We start from the raw sequence: 20,800 nt of genomic DNA, 5'->3' as shown, positions 1-20,800 counted from the left end.
AAGACAGCGAAGAAGGAAGTAAAGGGGACAGGGGGCCCGGAGGACGTTTTTGGAGTCCCTGGGCCATGTCTTAAGCCACCGGACTCCTGAATTTCATGAGCAAACATGTTTTGTTTGGCTTTAGCCTCTTCAAGTCGGGTTCCTGTCACTCACACATGAAGGACTCCCACGAAGTGTCTAATCTGACCCATTTTTCAAAGAAGACTGAAGAGAGTTCAAGGTCAGTGAGCAGGGGCAGGGCAAGGCTCAGCTTCCTGACTCCCAGTCTGGCACCTCTTCTTGGCTGTCTATTCCCAAAGAGTTGACTCCAAGCCTCACTTCCCAGCTCTCAGTGGTCCCGAGGGCAGCTGAAGCCTGGCCCTGCACGTCAAAGGTGTCATTGCATTTCTTTGTAGCCTCCTTGTTTGCCTGGGTGGGAGGGGCAGTAGTTCTTCCTCCCAGGGACCGAGCCCCACTGAGTCAGCCTCATCGCCAACCTGGCACATTAGCCACGTGGGGACTTTTTGATAAGGTTCCTTGGCCTTTAAATGTCAAGCAGACCTTTGCTCTGGCAGCTCCCACTCCCTCACTGTAGCTGCTGTGCCGCCCCCCCCCGCCCCCTCCCCGCACTGGCGGTGCCAAGCAAGGCCCCAAGCCTGAAGATGGGCTGAGGTCACAGGCCGGTGACCTCATGGGAAGTGGTGTGTCCAACTCCTTCCTTCCTTGTTCGAGGCATTTGTAGGGGTGTGGCAGGTCAGATGCCATTTTCTGTCCCCGCTTCCCCAGCTTGTGCACCTCTGGCTTCTCGCTTCTTTCCCCAGCCTGGCCAGGCTCTCTCTGCCTTCAGCAGTCACTCCTGTGGTTCACCCTTGACCTTGCCCAGCTTCCCCCCGTCCTATCCTCCCCCGTCCACTCTCAGCCTTCTCCTATTTCCCCAACTCAATTTCTCACCTCCTCATCTCCCAAATTCCACCAATCTCTTTGTCTCATCCCTCAGCTTTTCCACTTCCCAGCTCCTCCTTCAACTGCTCTGTCTGACCTCTCCCTATATCCCCCGGCCGCCCCAGTTCACTCCCTGACTCACCCCAAAGTCTCCATGTCTTGGCTTTTTCCTCTTCCCAGGGTTCTCCTCAATTCTTCATTCTCTCTGAATCTCCCTCCATCCTCTCCCTGCCTCAGGCAGCAGCCCCACACCTGTCTCTCCTTCCTCTCTCCCTTTCCTCCAGGTGGCCGGCTGCCAGTTGGAGACCAATGGGGTTGCCATGGGAACCACTGAGCCGCTTAGGAAGCTGCCATAGATCTAATCATGGGCTGTGAGGTTTCAAGGAACAGCTCACTTTTGGGAGGAAGAAGTGCTGACAGCCAATTAGGCTGATGCTGGTGGGTCGGTGAGGGGCCCAGAAGCCATGGAAGATGTCAGCCAAGGCAGGGCCCAGCCTCAGGGTACCTGGAGGCAGGAGGCCAGATCCACCCAGACCACACTGTCTTCTGCCGCACTGGCACTCACAGACCTTCTGGGATTTTCCGAAAGAGAACACCGATGGTCCATTTATTCTCTCCTTCTCCCCCATCACTTGCACTCATTCATTCACTCACCAAACCACCTCTCCCTTTTGATCATGTGCTCCCGAGGCCTTCCCAGCTCAGTGGGAGAGACAGAGCCTCAACCAAGAAAGAACCTCTCCCAGGGCCAGGCTCTGCTGGAGGGCATCCAGGGGCTGTGGGAGACCCAAGGAGGTGGGCGGGCCATCCGATGGGAGACAGCGAGGGGACTGGGGGATGTGCTACACACTGGATTCTTGAACTGAGTTTCAAGGAGAGACAGGAATGTGTCAGCGAAGTAAAAAGTGGGGCCTTCAGGCCCCGCAGGTTCTTCCTCTGAAGTGGGGCCATGAAATCTGCTTCTGGGTACACGAGTGAGGCCATGCCACTACTGACTGACATTTTCGCAGTGTCTGTGGGACCTTCAGAGCAGATCTTTCCTACAGCTGTGCCAGGGATGCGAGAGTGGGGTGGGGGGTCCACCAGGTCCACAGCACCCAAACCCCCTGGGGTTGGTAGTCTGTGTTTTAGGAGGGCAGGAGTGTGAGGGGATTATTTGGGGAAGATGTTCCCACCTGCTCACAATCCCCACACCACTTTAGTTGTGTAGGCGATGGGGTTGTGTAAGAGCTTTGTGGCCAGAAGGGCCGGCCAGCCTGGTGTGGTCTTAAATGGCTCTGTCCACCCCACCCCCCAACCAGGCCTTCGGTTTCTCTCATCCAAGCCAGAGACTGTTTGCACATAATTTGCATACATTTGCATGTGGCATTGCAGGGCCCAGCATAACATGTGGAAAACAACATTTTTCTCTCCAGGGTGCCTGCAGCCTGGATCACAGCCCAGGAGCACAGAGACCAGGCCTATAAAATTCTTCCCTTATTTGGCCCTTGACTCTTCTCTAGGGCATCCCTTCCGACATCCCTCCCCTTACTGTGGAGCTTGGACCCCAAGTCAGCAGGCAGAAAGGGTGTCCCAGTCAGGGAGCCTGGATTCTCCTGGTCCTGGGTCAGCAACAGCCTCACCGTGTGACATGACAAATCACTTTTCCTCTCAAGTCTCCACCTGCCTTTGTAGGAGTCCAGGATTTACAGAAAATTGGGGAGTGGAAGATGTGTACCTGAAGAAGTATCATGTCATTCATTCATTCATTCATTCATTCATTTGATTCTATTTATTATGTGCTTATGATGTACTGAAGCCCTCTGTTCTGGAATGAATAAAACCAACCATGATCCCTGCCTTCAGGGAGTTTCAGGGGGACTGGCATTAATCCCATGACCACAAAATTAACGTACAATTGCAAACTGTAATAAATGCTACATAGAGACGTGTGGTGCTTCATGGGAGCCCAGAATTAGTCTGGAAAATCACAGGAGACTTTCTGGAGGAAGTGTCCTTCAGCAGAGATGTTAAGTATAAGATGTCTTGAAGAGCCTATTAGGGAGAAGAAAAAGCATGTGCAAAGGCCCTGGGGTGGGAAGGAGCAGAGAGTGTGCAGAAGGGAGAGGAAGGTACTGTGTCTGAGTGAGCGGCTGTAAAGACAGGAAGCTGGGGCCAAGCTCGCAGGGCCTTTCTGAGGGAAAGTTGTCTTCAAAGCAATGATGCCGTTATTCTAAGAGCAGCGGGAACCGTTAAGCAAAGAAGTGACATAATCAGGTTTGCATTCTGCAAAGATGGCCTGGACTATGGTAAGAAGAATGGGCGGGTGAAAGCGGAAGCCCCAGTCAGGAGGCTGTGGGATTGTCCCGGTGGAAGAAAGCAAGTGGTTGGGTTAGGTCACAAAGGTGACCATGGAGAGAAGGGGAAGATGCTGTGAAATCGCAAGGTGGTCACAGAGGTAAGGCTTGGTGACAGCGTGAGTATTAGAGGATTAGTGCAGGAAGAGGGTGGATACAACGACCTCTAGATTTCTGAACAGCCTTTGAGCCCTTGTCTAAAATTGTAAACATGGGGCTGGGAGAAGCCCAGGTTTGTGGGCAAAGAGCAAGAATTGAGTTATGGTCATGTTGAGTTTGCATTGCCTTTGAGGCTTCCTAGTGAGAGTTGGGTAGAAGGATCTGGAACTCAGGGAAGAGGTGGATAGGGGTGTCATGTCCTCCCAACCCCCAGCCCCTGGCCCCAGGAAGAAGGATGCATCAGGGGTCCCTCTGCATTAGCACCTTCCAGAGCAACCAAGCTCATCTGTCTTTAGATTAGTATTTTTGGCTTATTTCTAATCCAAGGGCAGGAGGAACACTGGGAATGTGATAAGCATCTTTACATATCATGTATATTAAACTTGCACCCCTCCCCACTCCCCCGTATGTGGATGGTGTTTTCTGTGCCTCAAGTCAGCACCTGAAAAGGAATTCTAGGCTAATTCCAGGAGCGAGGCATATTCTGGAGCACATGGTTTGTATGCAAAAATTTAAGAATTCCTATGCTCTTTTGATGGTTTGTGGTGATGGTGGGATAGAATATTTGAAATTGGCACAATCTTTCTTATTTATTTACTTACTTACTTACTTATTTACTTATTTATTAGGCGAGGCAACCCTTGGTTGACCTCACAGATTGCAAGGACCTTGACAGCTTACAATCCCTTATTTTTAAAATTTTTTACTCCTACAGCACCCGGTCTTCCTAGGTGGTCTCCCATCCAAGTACTAACCAGGCCTGACCCTGCTTAGCTTCCGAGGTCAGACAGGATCGGGCTTGTTCAGGGTAGCATGGCCATAGACAAAATTGGCCCACTCAGGTTTCCCTGATATGGAGGAATGAGGAAAACCAGAAAGGAAGGGGGATGGGGGAAAGGATAGGAAAGGAAAAGAGGACCTATTATTTAGGAACATCTCCCAGATGCCAGACCTGAGGCTATTTTTTTTTTTTTCATTTTAATAGTATCATGCTATTTACTTCTCATAAAAGGGAGGGAGGATTAATCAGCCCATTTTACCGATGAGAAAATTGAGGCTCAGAGAGGTTAGATAACTTGCCCCAAGTTGCACAGGTACCTTGGGTTGGGACTGAAATTCTCACCCATGCTTTCCACCATATCAGTCATATCTGAAAGTGGCGTTTTAATGCGAAGCCCAGGAAGGATTTGCTTCTCTTAAGGACCAGGTGCCCAGAGGGCAGTGAGTCATACACTTTGCTGGCGCACAGCCCAGCAGGAGCCCGGCGCTGGATGGTGGGCTCTTCAGGGCTCTGGACAGTTGTACCCACAGGGTAGTGGTCTGCACCCGGCTCTCGCCCCTCACTCAGCCATCGCAGCCTCGCCTGCGGGAACTTCCACCCTCATTCTTCTCACTGTGCCTTGGGAATCTCCACAATGCTGCTCCTTTCAGAATGCCTTGTTCTGCCCTCCACCTCCCAGCTCTGGGCACACTCCCTTTTGTCCCTTGGGACCCAGCTCAGGGGACTCTAAACCCTCCCTGGTTCTCTAGGCAGAGTTGAGCCCTCCCTCTCCTGGGCGGGGAGAGTACCTAAGAGCCCCAAGGCCAGGTTCAAATCCTGACTCCTCCACTTAGGAGCTCCCTGACTTAGTGCACGTTTCTTAACTTCTGTGGGTCTCAGTCTGCTCCTCTATAAAATGGGGATCATGATGGTCCTGACTTCACAGGCTTGTGGTAGGATTAACTTAATGAGATGATGGAAAGAAAACCCTTAGCCCAGTGCCTGGCATGCAGTGAGCCCTTAATGAGCGATGGTCATTGTATGGGTTGGGGTCCACTCTTTTCTGAGTATTTGTTTACTTGTCTGTCTTCTCCACCAGGCTGGGAGCTTCTTGAAGACCAACACTTTCTTTTATTTTAGTATTCCCAGTTCCTACCACAGGCCTGACACATATTAGGTGCTTCACGGATGTTTGCCGAATGAATGGACAGGTACTAATGTCTTTATTCCATACATTTTGCTTCCCTTCTCTGCACCTAGCTTTTCAAGGTAACAACTGGGTTTCATTCTCAGTTGTGCCCTTCCCAGAGCCTGGCCTGCACACAGTAGGCACTCTGCAAAAGTTTGTGGCTCATTTCCTCAGACATCCTTTTCCCAGACAAATGGAATCCAGCCTCTGATCTACACATTCATCAGCCACCCTCTTGGGTGTAATGGATACATATTTCTTATTGCCCACATGTCTTGCCTTCCCTGCCGAGCAATGCATTAAATGGCTGTTCGACAGCTCAAGTGCACAAATATTCCTTTCAAAATTATTGCGTTCACCTTTTGTTGGCAGAACATGCCATGTGAAGCATTTCAGCTTCCTATTGAATGTGGGCGTATGATTTTTGCTTCCACCTCAATGGCACTACTTGAAGCCAAAAGGCCTTGTCAGGGTTCCAAGTACCTACTTTGCCAACTATTAGCTGGACTCAAGGAGCCAGTGCGGGGAGCTGATTCTGGGTTAACCCGAACTGACCCAGGCAGGGCTTCATTGCCATCACATTGTTATTTTTTATTGATATTAATTACTACGGTTCGTTTACATATTCATTACTTATCTCATTTACTAATTTTATTACTACTTGATATTAAGTAATTTCGTCATATTTATCATTATCTCACTTTCAATTATCATTTGCTACTTGATTAGTCATTTTAATACTAATATTAAATATCGTTTATAATTACCACCATTATTTAATAATACATTATCCACTACTCATTTCATCATTACCGCCGCGCTGATTATCAATTATCACTACCTTACTACGCCGTTATTAATTATCATTATTCAATTATCATCATGCATTTGATTACTAATTTTATCACTAAATATCACTACTATCACTTATCATCGTCACTTGCCTTCACTATCGTCCTGCCATTTTTATATCACTAATATCACTATGACATCATTTCATTTCATGATCTACTTCAATGATGCGCATTTCACTGCCATTTCACATATCTGGAACACCCGTCGCCGTCATGCCGTCACCATCACCGTCGTCATTGACAATAAGCTCAATACGCCGTCATTGCCATAATAATAATAATAATAATACCGCCGCCCACACATTAATAATACACAATGAGTCGCCCATTACAATAATAACCGTCATGCTTAATAATACACATTAATAATCGCCGTCAATAATAATAACATCATTACTAATAATAATACCGTCTTAATAATACACACAATAATAATAATAATATTACACATTGCGCCGTCATAAGGCTATACAAGGGTTGCTGCCGCCCAGTTAAGGCTACATATGGTTAAGTCGCCGCTGCCATACACCGTCATATATTGTAATTAACAATGACGTCGTCATCACAATAATTACTACTACCACCATCACTATCACCGTCGCCGTCATCATCACTATCACCACCATCGTCGTACTCATCACCAATTATCACTTATCACCACTATCATCATCGCTGCCGGCGTTTCAATTTCCTTGACTATCACCACTACTCACCATCATCACTACCAACATTGCCTTCATAATCACCAACACTGCTGCCACCGCCACCATCACCATCACTACCAACATTGTCACCATGATGACCACTGCCATCCCCACAGCCACCATCACCACCACCATTATTGCAATCATCACCTTTGTTACTATCATAATTAATAATACTATTAATTATTAACATTATGAGAACTTTATCTGTGATAGATATAGAGCTAAGCATCTACATAATTTTATTTAATCCTCAAAATGAACCTAGAGGTAGGTACATTTTTAGTTCTTGCCTCACAGATGAGAAAACTTGAGAAAGCTAGAGAGCTTAGGAAGCTTGCCCCATATCACATAGCCAGCAGGTTGTGAAGTCAGTTTTTTAAAAAAGTCAAGTCAGCAGACACTTAATGAGTGTCCGTTGGCACACAGGACACTGGGGACACAGAAATGAGTGTGCTTCCTGACTACGGGGATCTTGGCAGTTCTCTGAGGGAGGCTAGACACATATAATTAGTCTGAAGCAGCCTGAAGACCTGCTTCTCCCCGGTGGCACAGGGCAGAGCAAGGTGCCCTGCTCACAGAACAGAGGCTGGCTGCCTCCTGGAGCAGCAGAGGAGCACCCTGAGGCTGCAGCAGTGGGTGTCAGTGGTCACCTGCAGGGGGTGGCCTACGCCTCTGAGAACCATCGAGCTGAGGTTTATCATGATCAAGGGGCAAGATCATGGCTTTTAGAGCCACCCAGCTCTGGATTCAAGTCTCAGCTCTGCCACTTATGGCTGTGTGATGCTAGGCGTGTAACTCTCTGAGCCTCAGTTTCCCTATCTGTACGAGGAAGAGCACTTATCACAGTAAGTCATCTCCTCACCCTCTGGCCACACTCTCACCTCGGCCACTCCCGGCCAGTTCCGCCCCCATGTCTTTGCACACGCTGTGATCTGCCCTGATGTTGTTGTCCTGCCTTGCCTGCGGGACAAAGGTCTCAGCCTTCTGCATGATGGGCACCTCCTCAGGGAAACTTTCCCAGGTGCCCCCAGGGAGCTTGTCAGTCCAGGTTCCTTGGGCCCCCGCAGTGCTCTGCAGTGAAGAGGTCGTAGGGGTCAGTGTGCATGCCTGAGGACCAGGGCTGTGTTTTGTCCCCAGTGCTCAGCACAGGGCTCAGCACAGAGCAGGAGCAAAGGGAATATCACTGGAACAAACAGATGGAAGAGGAGTTTAGAATTGGAATGAATTAATAAGCAAAGGAAGGAATGATGGGGAGAAAGAAGGGAGGAAGGGAAAAAAAGAAAAAGATGAAGAAGGAGAAGGAGGAGAAAGTACAGAAAGGAAGAAAAAAAAAGAAATGTGAGAGAAAGAAGCAGAGAGGGAGGATGGGTTTCAGGCTCATGTCCTATAAAGGCCCTTTTCTTCCCCTCCCCCCACAGCGCTGACACCGCAGACCCTGTTCCCTCTCTCCGCCGGCTTCTCTCTGCCTGTCACTCAGCAGAGAGCTTCAGTTGCCTCCGGCTCCCACAAAATATTCATTGTTCTCTTGCCTGCTCTGCTCTGTCTCTCCCTGCCTCTTAAGTGCCCAAAATGGTGGAATTATCAGAGGTAAAACATGTCTGTCACTAGGCATGGTGGGTAGGGGTGCTGCTACTGGCTGAGTCATCCTGGGTACAGAGGCCCACCCAGGCCTGACGTCTCTTCCCTTGAGGATTCAGAGAAAGTGGCAAAGGCTATGAAAAGGCTATGTCAGTCCCTGGGGCTGGAGAATTTCTTTTAGAACAACTGGGGTCAGAGAATCTTTGGTCAAGGGGCAGAGCCTGGCTCAGAGTGTTGGAGGGGCCTGAGAAGTGGTCTAGCCTGCACTGGGGCAGGGGAGTGCAAACTCAGCCGAGCATCCTGGAGGAAACCTATGGGCAACGTCTTGAGAAGGATTGAGGAAGGTTGGTATGTTGGTATGGACCTGTGTTGGGGGCAAGAGACAGACTTTCCAAATGGGGCTGAGAGCGTGCATAAGAGAGTTAAGACTGCAGGCTGAGGGGCAGAGGCCAAGTTTCAGAATGGCCGGCCGGGGTCTGAGATGATGAATCCAGAATCCAGCTAATAGCTGCTGCTTACTGTGTACCTACTATGTGCCAGGCAGGTCTGTTAGGTGCTCTACAGGCCTTGTCTCATTCATGTCACAGTAGCTGTGGCATAGGTGTCATGCTGGAAACTACAGCACGGACAGGTCAAGGAAATCATCAAGTCCATAGCTAGAGAATGTCAGTCAAGGACTGTCAAACCCTGTTGCATCCCTGTCAAGGCCTGCTTGCAAAAAGGATTTGTTAATCGTTCCAGATAATAACAATGCATGCTAGCTGTAGGAATTTGGGAAAGTAGAGTTCAAGAAAAAATGGAATTTACCCTAAGTCAAGTATTTCTTTCCTATGCCTTTAAAAATAAAATCACACAGCACATGCCACTTGGCATCTTGTTTTTCCTACTTAGCTTTGGAACATAAACAGTTTCCTATGTGAATAAAAACTCTCAGTAGGTATAATTGTTAATGGCTGTCACAGTATTCTGGTTGTGGATGTGCACCTTCATTTCCTTAGCCATTCCCCTACATTTGGACGTTTGGATGGACTTTCCATGTTCCCCTATTATAAGCGACCCTTCGATGCATTTCTCTGTATTTAATCATTTTCTGTACTTCAGGTGGCTTCCTGAGCAGAGATTTCTGGAAGGGGAATTATCGGACCAAAGGAAGGGCTGCTTGGGGATGGGTAGATGGGAAGAGGTCTGAGGGTTCCTGGGAGGCCACTCCAAGGAGGGCGGTTTCTTTCTAAGGGAGACCGACGCAAGAGGGGTGCTGGCTCCCTCTGGACTAACACATTTTTGATTTCTGGCCCTGGGAGTTAGATCTCAAACAGATTTTGATGATACCCCTTTGACTGTGTCTTCACCCTCTCCCCGGGGCTAGTGGGTAGGTGTCGAGGGGACCTTAACGGAGTCACCTAGCTACCGAAGGTGTCTACCAATTAAGATCTTGGTGATCATCTCATTCAACCCTCCCACATTAACACAGATGTGCATTTGACATATGGGGCAGCTGTAACTCCAGGTAACTTGCTGGAGTCACTCTGCTTGATAATAACTTTGCTGTGGCCAGATGCAGGCCCCCGGACTCCCAGTCCATTGCTCTTTCCACGACATTAGCTGCTTCTGATTTGATTCAAGGTCATGTAGTTCTCTACCCTCAGAATAATAAATAACAATTGCTGGTGCCATGGTTACCATGGCAACGTTGGCCCCAAATTTCCTCCCAGAGGTACTGGGAGGGCAGTTTTGGGTTGTTAGATGCCTAAGGCGGGGGCGGGGGCTGACCTGGATGGAGCTGAAGTCCACTGATGTCTCGAGCCAGGAAGATGACATCACCCTGATACCCTCAAGATAGCCCCAGGGCTAGGCCTCCAAGCAGGCACTGTCACCAATGATGCCCCAATTTGGTGCTGATGCTCCCAGTGAAAACAGAAGCAGGATCCACGTTTCAGATTTTTTTTAAGACTAGAAGATGAGTCTCGGAGCAGACTGAGATGCCTAAGCAGGGAGGAGCTGCTGGAAAGAAGCCTTGTCAGACCCCTTCGAAGTTCCAGGGAGGGAATATGACAGCAGGGCCTCCTGTCGTTTCCAGCCCTGGTGGGTGACAGGCATTGGTGTGTTCTGACGAAACGACACAGAAAAGTGCCTGGAGAGAGGGCTAAGCCCAGAATGAATTACAAGGATAGAGGGGGCCCCCAAGGCACAGTCCTGGGGCTCCCAGGCAGGATCAGCTCTAAATCCTGCTCCCCAGGTGTCCAGATAAGGGGCTGTGGAGGAGGAGAGTAGGGGCCTGGGAGGAAGCGGGGTGGGGCAGAAGAGGCCAGGGTACAGGACCTGAGAGAAGAGAGTCTCCAGCTCCCTGCTTTCCTCGGTTCTTTTTCTGTTCCCTCTCTTTTACCCGCTCCGTATCTATCTCCCTCTCCCGTACTCCCAGCCGCGCCCCTCTCCTCTAAGTCCTTTCCTTCCTTCCCTCTCTCTTGTTCTCCTGCTTTCTCATCTGTCCCTCCCTTCTTCTCTCTGAACCTCTTCTCTTCTCCATCCCTCCTTCCTCCACTCCCTCTCCGCTTCTCACCTTCCTCCTGTCCCCCATCAGGTGACTAGAAATGCATCAGTTCTCAGCCTCCTGTATAGCAAAGCCAATCTTATTTTATAAACGAACAAACAAATAAAACCACACTGGGCTCTTCCTGCCTCCCAGCCATCATCTGGGCCAGCCACCATTTGCTTGGGGAATATAAACATCAACTCAAAGCAAACATGATTGAAAAGGAAAATCTATTGCTAAGATTTTCTGAAGCTCAATAGGCATCTAGCACGACATTTCCCAAACTGTGACCTATGAACTCCAGGTCCTCAAGGTGCTTAAAGCGTAGACTCTGGAGCACTTCTGCCTGGTTCAAATCCCCATTCTACAGCACACTAGCCAAGCGACCATCCCACCATGCCTCAGTTTCCCTTTTTGCAAAATGGTAATAATAGTACCTGCTTCATAGATTGTCATGAAGATTAAATGCCATAAAATGGAAAGATCTTAGAACACCACCTGGCATGTAATGTGTGCTGTGTAACTGTTAGCTATTCCTATAGGTGTTCCATGAAAGGAAGTTTGAGAAACACCGAGTACTCACCCACCATCTAGCAAATAATCAGCACACAAGAGCACATTAGAGGGCACGGAAGTCCTACAGCAAAAAGATCTGTTTGACTTTGGTTACCTTCATAATTCTCAAACTTATTTTTACTATAGTTCACCCCCTCCCTTCTTTGTAGGCACAAAACACCTGTCTCTTAGGACACGCCCACTTTCGAGAGTCACAGTTGGAGAAATGTTGGTGTCAGATAATTCACTGTTTCCAGACCATGGTGAGTGAGATAGAGGGAGAAAGCATTATCCGAGTCATCAGAAAGAGCTGGGATCAAACCCCACCCTTATCCTACCAGTCACAAGGCCCAAGAAGTGTTGCAACAGGCCCAGAGGTGGGAAGTGGCTTGGTTAAGGCCATACAGTTAGCTGGGAGGAGACTCAAGGCTAGTACACAGTACACCTAATACTTACTGGATTTTGTTAACCAATGTCAACAACAACAACAACAACAACAAAAGACTAGTACACAGGACTCCCAGCCAAGGACTATTCCACTTACCCCCCTCACTTCTCCCTCACTGTCAAATAAAATCAGGAGGTCTTTTTTGTGTGTGTGGGGGGGCGATCCTTCATCTTTAGACTGATGCGGATAACCTCCCCCCATCATTGGCTTGTCATGACCTGCAAGGCTTGAGCCACCGTGGCCACAAAGAATGTATGCTTTCCTCCTAGCCAGGAAGAGGAGGAGGTGAGAAGTTCCCACTCTTTTCTCCCCACCAAAAAATGTTTTAAAAGAGCTATCTTCCGGGACAGGCTGAGTGACCCAGGGCACTTTTGAGAAAGCCAACGCATGTGCCCTGTCCCTGGTGCTGAAACATGACTAGCGCCTGGGCAGTGGTCCCCGGCCCCAGACTTGGCTAGAATGGCTGTTGCAGAATCTCCTGGGGAGAGTCCGCAAACTATGATTCCCAGACATCGCTTCTCATCTGTTAAATCAGAATCTCCTGAGGTCAGTGCCCAGCTTCTGTACTTTTGAAAATCTTCCAAGGGGTGGTTCGAGACCCCACCGCCTTTGGGGAGCATTTGTGTATTCCAACCCTAGCCCACCTCTCTCGTGGATTCTTGTTTTTTAGTGATATTTTTTTTCTGAAAAAACCTGTAATTTTGGTACTCTCAGAAAAAAATAAATCATTTTATATCTTTCATATTAATGGAGCAGATTTTATGGGCAGTGGCAGTCTATTATTTTTATAGCAGTAGCAATTCTTTTCCACTCTGGGAAGCTGAGGATGCATACTCTCTCCTGATTCCATATTCGTGGTCCTCTGAGGTCCATTGCATTCTTTCCCTGGGCCTACAGGCCTGGCGATTTAGGGCGCTGGAGTGGTTTTAATTATGTTCATCTGCTCTCTGTCGCCATGTCGCACTGCTCCAGCATAGATGAGATGCCTCTACTGTGGCATTAATTCTTCCAGATTCTTCTCTTTCCCTCTGAAACCCCAATGAAAATTCTCACTGGAGATATAGTTGTATGGGACATCCTACCAAGAAAGATGCCAGTGGGATGGGGCCAGAGAGCTTCACCAGTCTCTGACGATGCCCTTGGGCTCCAGTGCTGTGGGGGAGGGTGGATTCAAATCTTCACAGCCCACATCACTATCTTATCTGATTTTCCAGATGCAGAGCATCTGGCTTTGAGGCAGTGAGGAGATGTAGAGAGAATATCACAAGCTTTGAAGTCAGACCCGGGTTCAAAGTCTGGTTCTGCCTTTTTCTACCCATGTGATCTTGGACAAATTGCTTCTACTTCCTGGGCCTTGGTTGCCTCATGTGTAAAATATGGACAGCACTACCCATGCTTCAACAGGGTTGATGTACAGATCAAGTGAGAAAATGGACATTGAAGTGTCATCCTATAAAACTCATAAGTTATTATGAGCATACAAATGAGATTCTACTTCAGATGATGGCAGGAAACTTAAGAAAGGCATTTGCATTTGAATATGATATTCTTGATGTCCTGCAAACTTCCACTTCTCGTGCCTTTCCCTGGAAATCAAGTTCATGGAAGGACAGGATTGTGTGTCCAGAGCAGAGTGTTGGTCACTGCCCATTCTAAGACATCATCTCGAGGTGCCTCTAAAAGACAGTCCAATCCAGAGGAAGAAAGGAAACTATCACAGGGGTTGGAGAATGTCACTGAGTTTTCCTAGGCCCCTGGAGTGGGAGCTTTGGGCCAGTGTGGGCCCGAAGCCACTCATGTCTTGGGTTGGCCTGAGGGAGCAGAACCAAAGATCACGAACTGGGAGCCCCTTTACCCTTTTTGTACAGATGGGAAAATGGAGGCCCAAAGGGGTCAAGCAACTTCTCAAGGCCACAGGGTTAGTTGGCACCCAAACCCATGGAAAGAACCAGGTGTCCTTTCATTGTACCACATGGCCTCCCAGCCACAATGCAATGAGTCTAGCCACAGCTTCTGTCTAGAGTGAAAAAGACTCAAGGGAATGTGGGTTAGTTTCTAGGAAGTTAGATTGGATTGGCTCCGTGTAGCCCCAGGGGGAAGCAATAAAGCTTGGGAACATGAGCTTTGGCATCAGACTGACTGAAATATGAGTTCTGACTCTGCCATTCATCTGCCCTTTGAGCTTGGCCACCTAGGGGTTCAGTCTGTTCACCCGTGTAGTGGGACTAACGGGAAACACTGCCTCAGTGGTGTGAGTCAATAAGAAGAAGTGGCAATACATGTGATGACACACTTTGCTCCTTTTACGAATGATACTTTAGTTCTGTGTCTATGCACATGCAAAGATGTTAAGTGATAAAGTGAAGAGGTGATATATGGCCAGGAATAGCTGAAATTGGATGCAGAATTATATGTGCAGACTTCCAATGATGGAAGGAGCTGCCTGTGTGATAATGAGCTTCTCATCACTGGAGGTGAGCAAGGCCTGGCGGGGGTGCCGCTGAGAGGATTCAGGCGTTAGCTGGAGAAAAGGACCAGTGCCTCTGATGTTCTTTGATGCCTACTCTCCCTCTTCTCAATTCCCTGGCTCCGGCTCACCAGGGGCCTCTGTTTTCCAAAGCAGCAAGCAGCCTGCATGGTAATTACTTTTGGACTTATTAAGCATAATTATCCCCTAATCGCATACAACCAGTAATTACTGTGGTTGTTACCAGAGGCCTACCCATGCAGTACCACCTGCAGCCCTGGGGTCCAAGGCCCAGCTGGAGCCTGAAGTGGAGCTGGTGCTCCCTGCCACAGGGTTGGGGGGCTTGGCTGAGTTGGGGCTGCTGCATCCCCCACCGGAGGCTCTTTCAGCTTGGGCACCAGGCTGGTGAAAAAGTTACTCACACATGTCAGCCCCAGGGCCACTCCAAGCTCCAACCAGTCAGCACCCTTCCAAGTACTCCCCATCCTGTGATGCTTGCCCATGCCACTGGCCTCTGCCCGTGCTGGTCCCTCCTCTTGGGACTCTCTTTCTCTCTTCTTATTCCCCTTCCTTCCTTCCAACCAACTACCGTCCCTTCTTCCCTTCTTTCAAGTATTTTTGAATCTCTTTTATGTTTCCGGTACGATTGCAGATGCTGGAGCTACAGCATTGCAGGCTGGGTGGGTGGGGGACAAAATCCATGCTTTCATGGAGCTTACTTTTCTCTTTGGGAGAGAGAGAGAGACAAAGAACAAAATAGGTAATTTATGTAGCATCTTCGAAAGGACCGATTGCCATAGAGAAAGAGAAAGCAGGGTGATGAGGACGAAGAGGTTTTCTTTGCATGGGGTGAGAGAAATTCAGTTTTAATAGGATGGCCATGATTGGCCTCATGGAGAATGGGACACTTGAATAGGAGGTGATGGGCTAAACTATGATGGTAAGTGGGGAAAGAATGTACTAGGACGAGGGATTAGCTAGGGCAAAAGCCCTAAGGTAGGAACAGGCTTGGCGTGTCTGAGGCACAGTGAGGAGGCCAGGATGGAGTAGGGGGAAGGAGGGGAGAGCAGTGGGGGAGGAGATAATTTGCTAGAGCCTGGTGGGCCATATTAAGGATGTTGGCTTTTCCTCTGAATGAAACATTTGAGCAGAGGAGTGGCCTAATCCGACTTGTATTTTTACATCTCTGTCCACATAGACTCTGGTGGTGGAGTGGGGGTGGGGCAGCCCAATTATTTCTCATCTGTTGCAATAATCCAGGTGAGAAATAATGGGGGGTGGGGGGTTAGACTGGTGGTGGTGGTGGGGGGGATACGTGGCTAGTCTAGTATGGAGGCCATGGAGCTGGGAGGAATGGAGATTCCAGAAACATTTTCAAGGTAGAGGACAGGACTCCCTGATGGGTACCTATGAGGTATGAGAGAGAGGTGTCAATAATGACTCTAGGGTTTTTTTGCTTCAATAACTGGAAGGAGGGAGCTGCCACTTGCTGAACTGGGAAGAACTTAGGTGAAGCAGGCTTCAAGGGTGAGGACAGGTGTTTGGTTGCGGGCATGTCAAGGTCTTAAACCTCTGAGAGAGGTGTTGGTCTGTGGTCCAGAGGAGACAGGTCTGGTTGGAGTGTGCCTGTGCCAGCCCCCACACATGGATGACATTTAAAGCATCCAGATTGGACATGCTCATCCAGTGAGTGAGAACATCTGAGAAAAGACCCAAGGTCAGAGATGGGTGGGGGTGAGGGTGGCGTGAGGGGAAGCCAGCAAGGAAGATCGAGAAGGAGCCATCAGAGAGGCAGGAAGACAATGTCGAGGGGGAGGGAAGGAGCTCTCAGTTCTGTAACTCCGGGGACACCAGATCCTGCCTCTTCTGCTCCCCTCCTTCGGTCCCCTTCCCTTCCGACAGTTTATTCCCTCTCCCCCCGCTTCCCCACTTCTGTTTTTGATCCTTTCCTTATCGCTTCCAGTACTTTTCTCTCTCTGTCTCTCTCTCCTCTGGGCGCCTTCTCTGGGCCTCTCCCTCCACTCCTCCCAGCTCAGCCCCTGGGGAGTGGGGAATCTCCCGGCAGCCGCCGGCCCTTGCCAATCTCTCGGCGTCTCGAACTAGCTCGCGGGCCCCATGCCGCGCCTCTTGCCCGCGTAATGCGCTCTAATATTTATTTACATGCTTTTCAGACTATTATTTATTAAGGTATCGCTGCCAACTGTGCGCGAGCTAATTGCTCTTAAGTGCCCCCTCCCGGTCCCCACCGCGACGCCCCGCCCCCCCCGGCGGCTGAGCCCCGCCACCGCCAGTGGAAACAGAGGCCCCGGCGCGCAGAGGGTGCCGGGAGTGCGGGTGGCGGTGCGGGTGGCGGCGCAGGGAGCGCGCGGTCGGCGGGTTGGGGAGGCGGGGAGCGCCGGATGGGGGCCGCGGAGCTAGGGCTGGAGAGGCGTGCCGGGAGCGCAATTTGGAGTCTCGGAGCCGGGAGCCGGGGTGGGGGGGGTCCCCCAGTGCGAGCGGAGGTGCAGGGAAGCCTCGTGGGGGTCTTCGAGCTGGATAGGGGTCTCCGAGCGCAGTGTGGAATCTTGGAGTGAGGCGGGGGTACCCGAGCGCGAGGAACAGTGTAGGGGGTCCCAGGTGGGGGTCTTGGAGCGGGCGGGGGACCCAGAGCGCGAGGCCAAGTGGGAGTGAGGCCCCCACGGGCCGCGCTCGGGCCTCGCGCGACGCTCGTGGCCGTAGGCGAACAGATGGACAGACGGACGACCTTCCGGGCCCGGGAGGGGGCCGTCGCCTCTCCCCGCCCCACCCGCGTAGGCGGCGGCCTCGCTCGCTTGCTGCTCTCGACGTCAGTAGCAGCCGCCGGAGCCGGAGGGAGCAGTTTAATTGGCAGGATTTTGGGTTAAGGACAGATGTGGTTTCGCCGGGTTTAAAGGCTGGGCGCGCGGGAGGAAAGGGAGGGTGCTGGGCGGAGTGGGATAGAGAGCGGGAAAAACAGACTGAGAGAGACCCCGGCTAGGCGCCCCTGGAGAGAGGAGACAAAGGCGGGGGTGAGTGAGGACTGAGAGAGAGAAGCAGATGAAGAGGGCCAGAAAATACAGCTGGTTAAAAAACAGAGCAAGATGGAGGCTGGTGAGACAGCCAGGAGCGGGGTCCAGCCAGGCAGGCTTCTGCCCGCGGCCAGGTGGAGGCCCTGCCCGCTCTTGCCTGGGACCACCCTTCTCCCTGCATTAGCCCAGCCCCACCCCAGACAGCAGTCCCGGTTTCCAGAAGGGGCCAAGTTGGGGACATTTATTCATTTAATGTTATTACTGGTACTCTGGATACAGTGCCAACACCCAAGGCCTTGTTGGTGTCACCCTGGAAGTTCTCTCTGGGCTGTTACAGCTTAATAAAACCCAGGGAACGGTGCCCTGCCCCTCCCACCTGCGCTTAATAAAGACTGATTGAAAGCTGGGCTGTGGCAAGCCCTCTCCGATTTCTCTTCTGAGTGCCCTGGGCCAAGTGCAGTTCTAATGGTGAAGGACACAGAGGTAGGTATGGTGCTTTTCCAGATGGGCAAACGGGGGTGGGGATGGGGGGTTGCAGAGAGGTGAAGTGACTCTCCCAGCTAGTGACAGCTGGATGGAGAGGCTAGCCCAGAAACTCACGGTTTTTCCACTACTCAGGGCCAAACCTCTGATTGATGGTGGTTGTAATTTCATCAGGCCTCTGGCCCCGGGGGACATTGTTGTGGTGGCCTCTGAGCTTTCTGGAACCGACTCCAGCAGATCTGCCTGGTTGGTGGTTGCTGTCTGCTCTGCACATTCCAGAATCCCAGAGCTCATTTCTTCACCCTGGACTGGACTCTGTCACCCGATGCTGGGAGTCTGAGTCTCCTGCAGGGCTAACACAGCCTCCTGGGGGCTGAGGGTGGGGTGAGGGCAATCCCCATTCATCCTGGAATGTTCTGGACTGAGGATGTTAAGCTCACCAGTCTCAGAGCTGACGGGAACCTTGGCAGTTATCCAGTCTACCTCTCCCATTTAACAAATGGAAAAACGTAGGCCCAGGGAGCGGAAGGGACACAGAGTCTGTGCACCTGAAATGACCTATGTCTTCACTGAATAATTGTTGGGAGGTGTGGACAGTCTTCTTATTTCAGCATCAAGGAATCTGGGTTTTACGGCGGAGTGGGGAGGGCGGCTACATTTGTTTTCTGTTGCCCCAGCCTTCCTTCCTGCTCTCGTGCCCTTCCGCCCTAGTGCTCAGTGCTGCCCCAGGACCTGACTTCCCCCACCCAGCCTAAGTATCTAGCTTGTGGGCACTGCCCCTCTGAAGTCCACTGTCTCTAGCCCTCACGGCCACAAACATATTTTCACAGGGACCTTTCTGAAGATGTCACCTTAGAGTAGGTGTAATGTGGCATCTTTAGAAGCAATGAGGGCAGGTTTTGAGGGGACTGGAGTGACCTTGGTCCAGAGCCTATCCCTCCCTGGGCCTTAGTGTCCCCATCTGTAAGATAAGGGTGAGGTAGACAATTGGAGGTTTCTAAGCAGACTTTCCAGCCCTGACATCTTGAGACTGCCCACAGTAGGAGCAGCTGGGACTCGGGTCCCCCGGGCCAGGGCCATCTGCTGCTTCCTCTCCTTGGGGCAGGAATAGGAGCAGGTAATGGGGAGAACACAGTGGAGAAAAAGCCCCAGTGAGTGGCATGTGACGAGCAAGACGTGGCAGGAGGATCTGTCACTGACTTTCCTCCTATGTCTTCTGTCCCTGGCTGCCTTCCTGGGGAGGGGCAAAGGAAGACTCGGCTATATTTGCCTTCTGGGGATGGTGTGGGGAGGAGGGGATTTAGTAGGCAAGCGGACAGTGAATCTGCAGTCCCTACAGCTGAGCATGAAAAAGCAGTTCTTTCTCTAACACGGGAGAAAATAGAAAGCTCAAGAACAAATGCTCCCCATCCCTCCCTTCCCAGTACTTGGCCCAGCTAGCCTGGCCTTGTGTACCTGGCACACCATAGATGTCCGGTGAATTCACCGATTGAATGAATGAATGAATGAATGAATGAATGAACGAACATCCTGAAGTTAAGAGACCTGGTCGGAGAATTGGGCAGACTTGGGTTTGGATCCTGCCCCAACTGGATGACCTCGAGCAGATTACTTAATGTCTCTGAATTTCACTTTCTTCATCTGTAACACCAAAATGAAGCTTCATAGAGTTGTGAAAAGAAAATGAGGTGAATCAATGGAAAGACCTTAGAATCGTGTGACATTTAGGACTCCTCAAATTGTAACTTCTGATTGTTTTCACTAAAGATAGAATGATTGGGTCACTCTCTAACCTTGTGCTTCAGCATACACTTACTGAGCATCTAGGATGTTCCAAGTACTGCTGAGCGCCTAGAGGTGATTGGGGCTCAGGTTGCTTATGGTCTGGTGGGGGAGACACACAGCCATACAGCCTTGAAATACAAGCACTAAGTGCTTGTAACAGCTTTTACCTGGAGTACAAAGGACCATGGGAGAGGTCCAGTCTGCCCCAAGGGTGCAGGTCAGGGAAGGCTTTCTGGAGCAGGTGGACTCCACATTGAGCTTCGAAGGCATTCGCCCTTGGCAAACATCCATCATGGGCAGAGAAAACACAGCAAAGACATGAAATGGCTTGTTTGGGGAACACTAGGAACCTAGTCTCTGCTCCTATGTCACTTCGTCATGGGGTCTTCTCTGACTGCCCTAGGATAAATAACATCCTCTCCACCTTGTTACGCCCTTCCTTCTAACATCGCTTCATTTTGCTGCCCAGTGACCTCTTGCCCTAATATATATTTACTTAGTTTTTTTCTTGTCTCTCTCTACTAGAACATGAGCAGTGTTATAGGTTTGTGTCTCTTGCCAAATTCATATGTCGAAGTCTTAACCCCTAATACCCTAATACCTCAGAATATAACTATATTTGGGAGCTAGGATCTTGACAGAGGTAATCAAATTAAAACGAGGTCCTTTAAACCTGATCCAGTATGACCGATGTTCTTATAAAAGAGAAATGTGAGGACAGACACGTACACTGGGAGAAAGCCATGTGAAGATTGGAGTTACGCTGCCACAAGCCGAGGAACCACCAGCAGCTAGGGAGAGGCCTGAAACAGCTCTTTCCTCACGGCCCTCAGACGAACCAGCCCTGCCGACACCCTGATCTTGGACTTCTAGTCCCCAGAACCGTGAGACGATCCATTTCCGTTTTTTAAGCTCCCGGTCTGTTGTACCTTGCTATGGCAGCCCTAGCAAGCTAAGGCAGGTACAGACATTGTTTCTTTTTTTGTTTTTGTTTTTTTTCCG

At 50.2% G+C, this 20,800-nt stretch overlaps 1 pseudogene; it reads right to left on the bottom strand.

Annotated features, from left to right (window-relative positions):
- Nucleotides 1-4,122: 4,122 nt before the first annotated feature.
- LOC120596493 (uncharacterized) lies at nt 4,123-4,241 on the bottom strand (annotated as a pseudogene).
- Between the last annotated feature and the right edge of the window lie 16,559 nt (nt 4,242-20,800).

Source organism: Pteropus medius, unplaced genomic scaffold, assembly GCF_902729225.1.
Source record: "Pteropus medius unplaced genomic scaffold, Ma_sr-lr_union100, whole genome shotgun sequence".
In the NCBI taxonomy this organism is placed as follows: Eukaryota; Metazoa; Chordata; class Mammalia; order Chiroptera; family Pteropodidae; genus Pteropus; species Pteropus medius.
This window is presented reverse-complemented; position numbering and strand designations above follow the sequence as displayed.